This window comes from Otolemur garnettii, unplaced genomic scaffold (assembly GCF_000181295.1).
Source record: "Otolemur garnettii isolate 467f Iridium unplaced genomic scaffold, OtoGar3 scaffold00017, whole genome shotgun sequence".
In the NCBI taxonomy this organism is placed as follows: Eukaryota; Metazoa; Chordata; class Mammalia; order Primates; family Galagidae; genus Otolemur; species Otolemur garnettii.
Window position 1 is genome coordinate 22115344 of NW_003852412.1, and position 13004 is coordinate 22128347.

Genomic DNA, 13004 nt, shown 5'->3' on the forward strand with positions numbered 1-13004 from the left:
CTGACAGTTTGGAGAGGGAGATGTCACCATTCCCAAATGGTCATTTCTACCTGCCCAATAAAATGGAGGCTGACTCTGTGGAATCCCCTTCTACAGCTTAACAGAACTGGTAACCTGCTTTTCAAATTCTCCTTGATGAGATTTCTGTGGTCTTGCATCTTAGAAAGGGTTCTAGACGGCCTTCCTTTCGCTCATTTTTAGAGACCTGCCTCGGCCTGCACTTAGGTAACATTACCGAGATGAAGGCGGGGCTGGCTCCCTACTGCCTACCAGGGTGTTTTATCTAGAATCTCCTGATTTTATGTCCAAACTCACAGTCAACCACACTTGCTGGGGGGTGGGAGGTCAGTCGGCTAATAAAAAGCAAATAGGCATCAGGACGGAACCCCACCGTTTCTACCTGGGGGAGGGGATGGCCAGAAAACAGAGCTGGGGGTGGGGGAAGGGACAAGCTCCTTCTGGCCCCCAGTGCCTGAAGTTCAGGACACCTGCGGCTACAGCCAGCGGTGTAGGTGAGCGGCCCCCAGAGGGGACGCCAGAGGCTCTTCCAGAGTCCTCCGGCCTGCCCTGGCCCGCTCTCTGGAGCGTTCTGACCCCGCTGCCATTCTGCTTGGTCTTTTCCTGCAAATAACACCTGCTGCCGCGGATCCAGTTCACCTGACCAGATGTCAGAAAAAGAGAAAGGTAAAGGAAAAGAAAAGAGAAATCTCCACCCTCCTTAATTCCGTTTGGTAAGAGCCGGGGCTGCTAAATCCATTGCATAATACCAGCTCCAGCTGACACCTGTGCGGGCAGCAGAGCTGGATCCAGTTGCTACGGCTGCTCTGGGCTGGAACGCTGGCTCCATCGCGCCCATGCCAAAGGCCAAGGGGGAGAGGAAGGCCCGGCCCTGCGTTCGGAGTCGAGGTGGGGCTGGATCCTGTAGGGGACGTTTCAATGGTGGCTCCCCAATAACTTGGGACCGCGAATAAACAAAGCTGTGGTTTGGAAACCCCAGAGCTCCCTCAGTGAGCAGCAGACGCCGCCTACCGCTCCAGGCCGGGGCGGGGGGACTCCCCGAGGTGCGCCCCCTCGGGCCTGGTCACCAGCGGACAGCTCGCCTGCCGCCCGGCTTCCGGAAGCCCTCACTCCTGCTCCCGCCTGCCCCCTGGGTGGTTCTGATGGGGACCTTGGCGATGCCCAAGGCGTGGCCTCACTCTTGGATGTAGCCAGTGACCCGTCTGGGCTGCCCCATAATCCTGAAGGCGGACAATGGCTTCATTAAATGGGCATCATTAAACCAATCCAAGAGAAGCCCCATCCCGCAATGAGGGCGCGACAGGCAGCTTTTGCCCATGGTTAGCAGGTGGGGAAAGCTGTGGTTAACACGATGGATCCTGCTCTCCCAAAGGCCTGACTGTCCATATCTTTAGGGTCCGCACCAACGACCCCGTAAAAAAAAAAAAAAAGATCAGTCCCCAAACTCCTAGGAAATCCGCAATCCTTCCCGGCCAAACATTCTCCCCCTCCCGCCTAAGGCAAAGACCAGAGTCACCTCAGTCTCTGTCAGAACCCGATTTAATGTTTTCAAGATATTTTTCCTTAAATAATTAAGAAATGCTGAAGTGACCCTTCCACCCACTAGGACACCATGACAAAGGACATGTCATGGAGATTTACTAATATCACAAACTTGGATAGAGCTTGTCGGAATATGCCCGGGGCTTCGTTTCATGCGATTCTTACGGATTTCGTTGAGGCCCTGGAGAGAGAGACTCAGTCTCTCCAATTCAGAGTGGGAAATGCTTATCTGGCTTTGGTTGAAACAAATAAAATATAGACCCAAAGCTTCGTGTAGAGCTTAAACACCAAACCAAAACAAAACAAAACCGCGCACCCTCAGCAAGAGTCAAGGACCTTCCCTGGGCCCCGCAGGGACTCGCTCACCCCCGCATTAAAGTCACCAGGGTCAGTTTCTGGCGTCCATCTCCACCGTCAACTCCCCTTTTCCCGTTCTGCATTAAAAGGCATGAGGAATGTCGTCGTTTATATTTCTTTCCTCTACCAATCTCAAAGACATCTGGGCATTTTCTTGTGTTCCAACCCCAAATAAATATCCTCCCTTTACATCATGTGCGCCTAGGACGGTGTGGAACTGCGCTCCTCCCCTTGGTGATTATGTTGGAGAAATGCTCCCGGAGGACCAGGGTCCTGCAGGGGCCAGAGCGCGCACTGCCCAGCCTGCAAGAGCAGAAGAACAGAGCCAGGCCCCGCCAAACCTGCCTGGCAGAGAATGTTATCCTCGCAGCAACTTAGCAAGCCCCACCAAACAAAAGTTAAAGCGTGATGGCACTATACCTTGCCCCGGGTTACTCAGGCTCCCGTCTCCCATTTTGGACATGCTGGAAGTGTTGGGTTTGGGGAGGTTTGCTTTGCCTGGGTTTGGGTTGTCTATATAAGCCCTGCTGGAGTACTGTGCTGAGGAACGCGCCTTGATGGACTCGGGTGTTAATTAACACGCGGCTAATTTGAGCTCAAGGAGCCGGAGGCGGCTGGTCGCGCAGCGAGCCGCGAGGGGCCAGTGACCTCTAGTGGACATGAAGGGATATGCAGCGCGGGTGAGTATGTAATCGAGAAAACCGCCTGTGCCATTGCCTGGGAGTCTTCTCTAAATCCAACGTTACAGGAGAGAAGAGTCTCCAATTTAAGGAGGAAAGAGCTGTAAGCAAGTGGTGTCGAGACGGCTTTAGCTCTTCTGATGTATCTGAAATCTAAACCCAGAGCAGTTTGAAAACGCGCGCGAGCACACCCCGTTATGTACCGTTGTTTTCAGCGAGGAAGGGGAGAGTTTATGGACAAGGCTGAAACGTGAGCGTAAAAGAACTTTAGTTTCTGAACCTAGAAGAAAGCAGGGCTTTCAAAGCTCCAGAGGCAACAATCAGTCAGGGAAGGAATCAGAATGTGACAATGTGAACAAAGTTCATCAGGACTCCTAATCTAGTGTTGAAGAAGGAAAAACTTTAAAAGCTTAGTTAGCTAAACAAGAGGGACCCAAGAGAATAAATGACGTGTGTGAGTCTCTGAGTTTGTACCCCTCAAAGACTAGGAGGACAACACTGAACAATACGAATAACTAGAACAATTACGTGGGTCTAACACAAAAGAGATTTCACTTAAAAATAAAAGACCAGGAGGATAAAATGACCTGTTTCCCCTCCGTTTATTTCATCAGTTAGGTAAGCTAGTGCTGAAGTTATTTTGGAAAGGATCATCCAGGTAACTGCAGGCGTCAACAGCAAACCGTGGGTCATGGTAATCCCGAGCGATACCTTTTTTTTTTTTTTTTAATAAATTAGAAGTCTGCATTTTATCATTCCCCATTCCACAGACCGCAGTGGGAGAGGCCCCAACAAAATTCTGAGACCCACAGCCCCAGAGCGCAGAGTTCCGCGGTCTGGCAGTGGCCCAGGGACCTTGCCCACGGCCGCACTCGCCTGAGGCCTTCCTCCGGGTCCTGCCCTACGGGCGGTTGAGAATTTCTTAGTCTTCTCTCCTTCCTGGCACTCTTCCCCCAGGGAGGAAGTCTGAATGACTAGCCACCACCAGTCCCTCAGAGCGAGAGGTTGGAGGTGAGCGCCTCCCCGGGAAAGGGTAGTCGGCCTGTCCCAGCCCTCCCAGCTCTGTGCAAAGCCGGTCAGCGGGCGCCCGAATCTGCCCTCAAAGGTTGATGGAGGGGGGAGGATGTGGAAGCCCCACACATCGCCTATTCCCAAATTCTGAGCATAACCTCTTGGGGGTGGTTTGACCGCTTGCAAACTGAGGATCGGTGCCCGGAGCGCAGTGTCCTGTTGCGCCCGCACGCTTTGCAGGGGCCCTGTTCCAGGGGACCACGACATTAGTGAAGGCGGCGGAGTCGAGGGACAGTCACCCTAATGGGACCAGTATAAAGTTTGGACCGCCGGTCAGGGCAGAGCGGACTGCACGCTGGGCGAGACTGGAGAGTAGGGTTCTCTCTCCGAACTTCCCCTCTCCGTTTGCGCCTTCGGAAACGGCCTCGGGGTAAGTTGCAGAGGCCAGGAAGCTGCTGTGAGGGCCAGACACCGCCCCAGTGGGGACTGCAGGGCTCAGAGCCTGCTCAGGGCCGGGCAGCGTGGGGTGGAGATTCAGCTCCGCCGAGAGAGGGAGCTCCCATCCCCTCCTGGCTTGGCCAGAGACGTGGAAGGTCCCTGCGAATGGGGCCATCCAGGCTCGGAAGTCAGTGGTAGTCACACTCGGAACAAGGCTGTCATTTCCTAGTGAGGAAAAGTGCACCCGGCAAGACGAGGAGTGCGCGATGACGATGAACCCACCAGGACTGAAGATTTCAGAGAGCTACTATCTCATTGCGGACCAAAGGAAAAGATTGAGAGCTGCTTAAGTGAAATACCATTTATAAAACCCAAACACCAAAGATGTGTTACAACAAAAATACAATTTGAACAGATAAAATTAAATTGTAATGATTTAGGAAATGATCTTGTCAGTAAACTAACCAACCAAGAAAACAGTTTGCAGAACTGACCCGCCCAGAAGTGACCCGCACGGCATCAGTGCATCCGAGAGGAGTAAACGTTTTCTCCCTCCTCCTCCCCACCGCACTCCAAGAGTTCCCTAAAACCCAGAGCAGAAAAACTCATCAACTTAGAAATCAAATCAGAAGAAAAATCCGCGGCGCAGGGAGCAAAGATCAACTAAGGTTCTCGCCTCTCTGGCTTAACCTTGGTGCCCTGGGGAAGTGGCGGGAAGTGCACCACTTGGGGCGCACCGGGCCGAGCCGCCGCCTGTTGGCCAGGCACCTGCACACCTGAGAGCAGAAGGTCGGAGAGGGAGAGCGAACTGTGCCCAGATCCTCACAGTCTCCGACCCCGAGTCCCGACTAGCTCGCGCCCTTGTACAGTTGGGGACTCACCTTCGGCCACGTAGCTGCCCTTTTCACCCCGCCACCTGCAGCGAGTGAACGCGCTTCTTTTCTATGTAATCTGGGACTTAGCAGGGGCATACTTGAGCCCAGCAGGCCCCGAGGATCCCGTTGAGGCCTCAAGGTGCCAGATTCACCCTTGCTGGTGGTGCTCCCCGCAGCCTTCATCAGCCAACTTGTAAGCGAGCACCCATGAAGAACAGCCCCACACTTGCTGTTCGGGATAGAGTCGAAGTAGAGCGCCCGAGGCGCTGACTGGGCCCTGGGCCTTCAGGCTACCATCCTGGGGCCTGACAAATCACCACCAGGGTGAAAGTGACAGTGTTTATTTCAGTCTGCAAAGTCCAGCAGCTGAGCACTGCTACTGAAGGGATCACTCTGTTCTCAAATGGTTCACGTGTAGGTTTGATTCCTGGTAAGGCTTAGAAAAGATTGGACTTGAATAGTTGACCCCAGAGCCTTGGAAAACCTTGCCGAGGGATCTCTCCGCGCCTCCCCCCCCACCTCTGTCATTGGGGTTATGGTGGGGACAGAAAAACTCAAAGGCACAGCAACACCTTCTCCCCCTTTCTACTCCCCGATAGTGCCCCCACTGGGAATAGGATCATGGTGTCTCAGTTTCTTTGGGAAATTTGAAAATACTACTACTAATAATAATAATCTGATTATTGGGTGGTGATCCACTCTGTGACCCTAGGGACTGTCACAGGCTCTGGATGCTTGAGACCTGGCGAGCCTGGGCCCAAGCGCGGTCCGGCCCCGCAGCCCCGCTGCCCCGCAGCCCGGCGCCCGGCTCTGCGCAGGGGTCGCGCTGGCTCTTTCTCTCAGGTCTCAGCTATTACGTTTTTTCTTTTCTTCATCTTGGCCAGACTTATAGATCTTATGTGTGGAGGGATTTAGAAAATAAAATTGGGCTACTTAAGCTATTCTGTATTTAAAAAAGAACGGAAAAGCCTCGCACCCCTTTAGCTCTTGCCTTCCCCCCATGTTTCTTTTGCTTAAATGATAAAATTTTAGCTCCTGGATGGAGGACAGGGAGAAGGACCGGCTAGACACTGAGGCACAGAACAGAGGTCTGAAAGTGAATTTTGCACGGCCTGCTATACCCTCCATGTCTCAACCTTAAATGAAGACGATGATAATCTGAGCCACAAGATAATGGAGGTAGATGTTGCTGATCCCAGCGCGGTTTGGGGAAGGGCTGGCAACCAAACGACCTGAACTTAGATTCCGGCTCTGAAACTTTGGAGCGAGGGTGTAGGATACCGAGGGCTCTGCTCAGACTTCTGAGAGGGGAACTTCCCAGACCCTCTCCAGTCGCCTAAAAAACGTCCTGCGAGCCTTTCACTCCCCCACAGGCGCTACCACCCGCCAGACTTGCCAACTTGGTCCTGCTCCATTTCCCCTACGTGCATTTCAGCTTATTCCGGGAGGTGCTCTACCAGGAAACAGTCAGGGAAATTCCACAGTGCTGTTCCCAGACACGTGCATTTAGGACGCGGGGTGGGGGGTGGGGGGTGCACAGAGCACTGAGCTCTGGGACTCGGGAACAGACAAGTTCTTCTGAGCTTGGATGCCGCACTGAGGAATCTACTCTTCCCAAGCGGAACACCTGATGGAGGGAAGACGGAGCTGGGCGTCGGCACAGGAGAAGCCCTGATGGCTGGTCCACCGTTCCCGTGAGCGTGGGCAAGTGATAATCTCCGCCTGGCCTCAGTTTCCCCATCTGCTTTGGATGAATTTCAGGGGGCTTTATTGCTTTAAAAATGATTTCCCCCATATATTTTTGGTCCCTCACTCCACCCCCTAAAAATTATTGTTAAATCTCTTTTTTTTTTTTGGAGGGGGTGGATTTAAAAGAACCACAGAACTATGCATCAGACAGAAACTTACTTGCACATATATTCTGTTGGTGAGAATTTTTTTTTACTTAATTTGTATTTCTGTTGATTTTTAAAAGCTGTATCTGGAAAGTATATGGCTCATCAGCTAAGTAATGTGTTACCATTTATTTATTTAACAATTTTTTAAGCCTTAGGCACTGAGCTAAATTATATATATATATTCGTGGTCTCATAACAACCATGTATAACAGGGTTTTTCCCCATTGCTCTTTCTCCCTCCCTCTCTCCTCCTTTCCGGTTTAAAACGGGAGGTGCAGAGAAATTAAATGGGTTTTACAAAGGTACAGAGCTAGTGAGTGGCAGGCACAGAGTGGGAACACATCTGGAAACCTCTAAGTAGAAGCTCTTTGCAAAAGTCAGCAGGGTTCTCAGATGAGGCCATCCTCCTCGGTAAACCTTCACCCAAGGCTCTTGGTTGCCTATTAAAGGGAAAGCTGTGGTTACCAAGCAGGAGTAGAGATCATGAGTAGCTAAGGCAGAGCTGACACCTGGTAGGAAACAGACTTGTATTCCAACCCCATCCACTGCTCTGCACAGGGGCAGACAGAATGCTGTGTGATGTTAATTTGGCAATCTCTGTGTCTTCTCCATCACATCGTCATAACCCTGAAAGAAATTCAAAACATTTTACCAGCCAAGGTTAAAAATTGTGGAGGGCATTGTGAAATAATATAAAAAATGAAATCAAGTATCAGGAATAAAGATTATAAAAGAGTTCCTTAAAAGTTGTTGGTAACAGACCCATCATGCCAACACACAGAAAATCAAGGAACAGTTTACAGAAATTTCTTACTTAAAAAAACTTAATTTTGTTAGTTCTGATATCAAGAATCTTTGTATTTAAGACAAATAAAACAAAGTTTTAAGCAAAGAGATCCATCCTCTACAAATTATGATATGTGATAATAAAGTAAAAATTAAAGAATTTAAAGGAATATGTCAAAATATGCAGATGAGATATGGGAGATCATGTACAGATTGGATTAAAGTCACTTCCTACAATAGACTTGGATTCTTTTTCTTCTTATCCTGGCCCTCTTCCCCCTTTATCTCTCATCTTTTTTCTCTCCCTCCTCTTCCTCCTTTTTGCCTTTCTCTTCCTTCCATGAGAAAATGAACTTCATTAGTTTATTTTTCTTCCAAATGGTATTTTTGAAAACTAAAGCAAAACCCCCCAAAAAGAAAAAAACACCCCAAAACAAGAGGTATCATCTTCACCTGAGCAGAGGAAAAATTGAACAGCATATCCCCCACCTGTTGCAAGAATTGGGCTCAATGTGGGTCATCCCAAAGAAAGTCTTCTATGGTAGCTATGTTTGCAAGATGCTTTACGGTTAATTTAGATGTACTAATATTTAAAATTAATACTTTAAAGTTACCATTGTGATGCATTTAGCATCACACCCACTTTTAAAACCAAAACCCCCACAAAGCCCGGTAAGACACAATCAGCAGTGAAACACACCTACAGAACACACACAAAGAAAATGTAATTCATCACAGCCCTTGGGGAAAAATATTAATTTGCTTTGTTGTCTTAAAGATTCTGCTGCACTAAGGAAACATTTATACTTTCCTGTAGAAACATACTAGAATCACTATTCAGGAAGGCCAAAATCTCAAGCATGAAGTATCTTCATCTTTCTTCATCACTTATTATGTGTTGAGCTTGTTCTTCATTAGCAAATGTAGTTCACCTTTCTTCTCGTCTTTTGAGTCCTACTCTTTGCTTTCCAAGGCGATGATTAGAATATTTGATAAAAACAAATCCATGGTAGTTTACTGACGTTATAAATGTGTTAATGTCCAAACCTTAGGCCACAATTCCTTCATTCTTCTCAGTTCAGATTTAGACTCTAGTGAACAGGTTTGGAGAAAACACGCTTGCTTTTATTGTCTTGCTTCCAGTGATGGCTGCATAATGGTACCATAGAGGCCCACTCCTTTAAGGCTGGCCTGTCTTACATGCTTAAAATACTCATCAGTGCAGTTATGGAGAAAGCCCATTCTGGAAAGAATTAAAGCCTAGCATCTCTGGAACATAGGACTGCTGCATTAAAAAAATGGCAAAGACAGAATTAAAATTTTGATAGTTAATACACCAGTTTCTAACTTAGACATTAATTTTAAAAGGGCATTCAATGACAATTTAAATTATTGGGTTTGTGTTAGAAAGAAGGCTGCTCGCCTTCTAGTTAAAATCACTTTTTTTCTGTCCCCAGAACACTTGCCTCATCACCTCTGTACTAGCTGTTCTCTAGGCCTGGAATATTCCTCCAGAAATTAACATGATTGCATCCTTCTCAGGCAATCTCAGCAAGCATTCCCAGGCCAAACTGGTTCACTCCACTATTCCGCCAGTCACTCTCTGCCACGTTCATATTTTAAAAATACGACCTGTAACAACTGGTAAGAGCACTTTTTTTCTGTATTTGCTTATGCTTTTTTGGTCTACCTTGCTTTACCGCAATAAAAACCAAGAGGCCAGAGACATTGCTTCTCTTACCACATGGCCGCAGGTATGTGGTCGAGACTGAATGAATGTTAAATGTGTTTCTTTATAATGTAGATCATCCTCTGGATATCTCCATCATTAGCCATGCTTCACTATAATATGCACTCAAAAAAGCATCCATTCTGGTTTGTTTTCTAGTAATATAATGTATTTCTTAACCCCAAACTAAAATGGCATAAGGAAAGTCAGAACTTGGTTTAAAAATTAACCCAGAGAACATAGTCAGAGAGAAAACTTGCTGGATGCACTATTTGTCCCAGAAGACTTTCCTAGAGGCAAGTGATCACGTTGTGCACAGAATTTACAGAGTGTAAAGAGTATATTCATCACTGAGCACTTCTATTCATTTATTCACGGATTCCGCAAATATCCATTGAATGTCTACTCCATGGTTGGTGCTATGTGTACAAAGGCAATTGATCCGGTTGGTTCTTCCTCACAGGTCAGGGCAGCACAGCAGCAGTCACCATCCTTCAAGGTAAAACCACAGTCAGGGAAAATGCACTGCTGTGCCTCTTGTTTGCCACTTTCACTTATCCCCTTTCTTTGGCCACGTGTCATGTCTGGCTCTCCCTGCCTCCTCAGTCATTTGTAGAAAATTACCTGATAACCTTTCATACTAAAGTGTAAAAGATTTACATTGTTTATCTCCCAGAGATCACGACATTTTATCAAATTAGAAAGCAAAGAGCAAGTGCTCTAATGATGGACTTTACAAACCAGAGATGAGAAGGTAGAATAATGATTAAAGCCAATGCCCCTGAAATCACACCACCTAAGAAACTATTTAAGTTGCTTGTTCATAAACTTGGAAAACTTAACATTGAGCAATAAAATGGGTTTTCCATAAAATCTAGTTTGTGAGACTCCACAGACACTTCTCAAAACCAAGTAAAATTTCCTTCAGTGCATTTAACGCTTAGCAAGAGCATGCTTTGGGGGTGCTCCCCTCTGTTTCTCTTCCCTTCCCTTCTTTTCCTCCTCCTGTACTTCTGTCCTCCTCTCCCCTTTCTTCTCTTCCTTCTCCCGATGTTCCTCCTTCTCTTCCTTCTTTATCATTCATACTCCTAGTTTCCTGGAAATCCAGAAGGTATCAGGAAATGGCATAAAGAGAAAGAAAGGGAGAGATTTTGAGGCCTTAGTCAGCATGCCCAGGCAGTCAGGGGCAATGAAGGCATTGCTGGTAAAGGGAAGGTGGGTCTGGGGGCCTGAGCAGCCGCTGTCTCTCTCCTTAGCCCAGCTAGGGGACTAGGTAGAGACAACAGCGGGGTCTTTTCTAAGCTTAGATGCTTGAATTATTCATTAGTCAAAAGGAAATTACCATTCAGAGACAGGTGACACACATGTTTTCTTGAACAATTATTATCACTAATCATCATTTTCCGTTGCAATTTCTGTGCTCTCATTATTAGCCTGTGATTTCTATGTAAATTCTTTTCATAAAACTGCCACAAGATGGATTTTTTTTTTATTGGCTCTCTTTACCCCTTGATACATTTCTTGGCATTTTTGCACTCCTCATCTGGCACTTGATGGTTGGGTTTTCAGATGAGGCTGACTGTTGACATGCAATATAAAACATCCTTTCATTGAGCATATTGCGCTTGTAGGGGAGGCTACCTTCCTCCACCTTCTGCCATATTGCACCCATATTTTTTTTACATCAATTGTCCAAACATTGACTCTTGCATTTCCCCCCTTCTGGTTTTCATTGTTCACCACATCTGACATTTTAACTACTTTTTTAGTTGTCCATGTCTTGTCATAAAGACCAAAACTGACACAGGTTTTGCCTAAACAGTTGCCTTGAGTAAGAACGTTTTCCATATGGATTTCTGCTTCAAATCTTATAAAACACCTTGGATCTTTTCTTGCTAATCTCTTATCATAGTTATATGGGTATCAAGACTCAGCTACTTGAAGAGAATTATTATTATTATTTTAGACAGAGTTTTACTTTGTCACCCGTGGTGGAGTGCTGTGGTATCAATCACAGCTCACAGAAACCTCAGACTCTTGGGTTCAAGCAATTCTCTTGCCTCAGCCTCCCAAGTAGCTGCGACTACAGGTGCCCACCACAATGCCCAGCTATTTTCAGAGATGAGGTCTCTTGCTCAGGCTGGTCTCCAACTCGTGAGCTCAGGCAAACCGCCCATCTCAGCCTCCCAGAGTGCTAGGATTGCAGGCATGAGCCACCATGCCCAGCCTGAGGATTATTATTCTTTATAAAATTTATTTCATACCTAGAATCAACTTTTCAATGAACTCTAGAAAGAGATCTTGAGATTAGCTAGTTCATAGTAGCCTGTGTCCTTGTCTAGTCAAGGGAATGAAACAGTCTGATTAAAGATTTGCTTATAATTCTATTGGCTTGAAATAGCTTGCCTTTATCTAATACAATACCAAAAACTCTTACCTTTGAATAAACCTTATTACCCCAGTGAGGAGAAGAATTGGCCCTAGAAAGGGCCAATGCATTAATGTCTACCATCTACAGGCACTCCTCAGATGATCTCATTAAAGTCCTGGTTGATACTATGGCAAGGTACTTAACCTTCTGTGCCTTAATTTTTCTCACCTGTAAAAATTATGTGCCTACCTCACAAGGCATAAATTTCATTTAATATGAAAATCAATTAGTGCCTGGCTTCTACTAAATACTCAGATAGTACATCTAGCATCAGTGGTCAGGATGATGGCAACTGTGGTAGTGGTATAATTTTTTTTCTCGGGACAATAGAGCATGAAATGAACACAGATGTCAAGTTTTTTATACCTAGAAGTTGGGTAGGAATGGTCTGAAAGAAGGGTATTTCCTGTAGAGATCAGGCCTACGAAAGGATCTCCAAGAGAAAGTTCTGGCAGACCCCAAATTCCTGACAATGTATGGCCAAGTGCCCTTCACAAGAGCCCAAGAGTTCTGACCAAGCTGTTCCATGATGCATTGCTTGTTAACCGCCCTGAGGAGAAGGCGGTTTAGTAAAGTGATTGGATGACTTTTGCTCAAAGATGTTTCATGGCCTTACCAGAACTATGCTTTTCATCATCCCTGTCTGGAACCAACCCTGTGGTTACAAATTATACATGAACATCTCTGATAGGTTTCCTACACACACACACACACACACAAGTAAATACTGTCTTAGTTTTGAATTTTATCTCAAGGCTGGTTACACCAGGCTCTTGTCTGACACATTTTTAATGCATTAAGCTATATTCTGCCTCATGGTTGAGTCTTATTATTTTGGTCAGAAAATGTAACTGCGGGGCTACTGACACTGTCCTAATGGTATCTTCGCATAAAATACAACTTTCTTAAACATAGAAGAGAAGCAGCTTCAAAATTAGTGATAACGAGATTGCAAAATGGGGGGTTTAACTTGAAGACCCATCCGAATAGTTATCTGTGTCCCCATCCATCCACATGCGCACAGTGAAGCACACACACAGGGAAGCACAAGCAGGGAAAAACACGGGATGATGTTCCACACCGTTCCGGAGCTTCCACAAACACCAATCCAGAGACACAACCTGACATCCGTGTAGGGCAGTGTCACAGTAGCCACCCACCCCTCCTCCTTTTGACATCTCTGAGGAAGACGAGGAAGCCCTGTGACCCTGCTGCTGGAGGAGAGGTGTGCTCATGGCA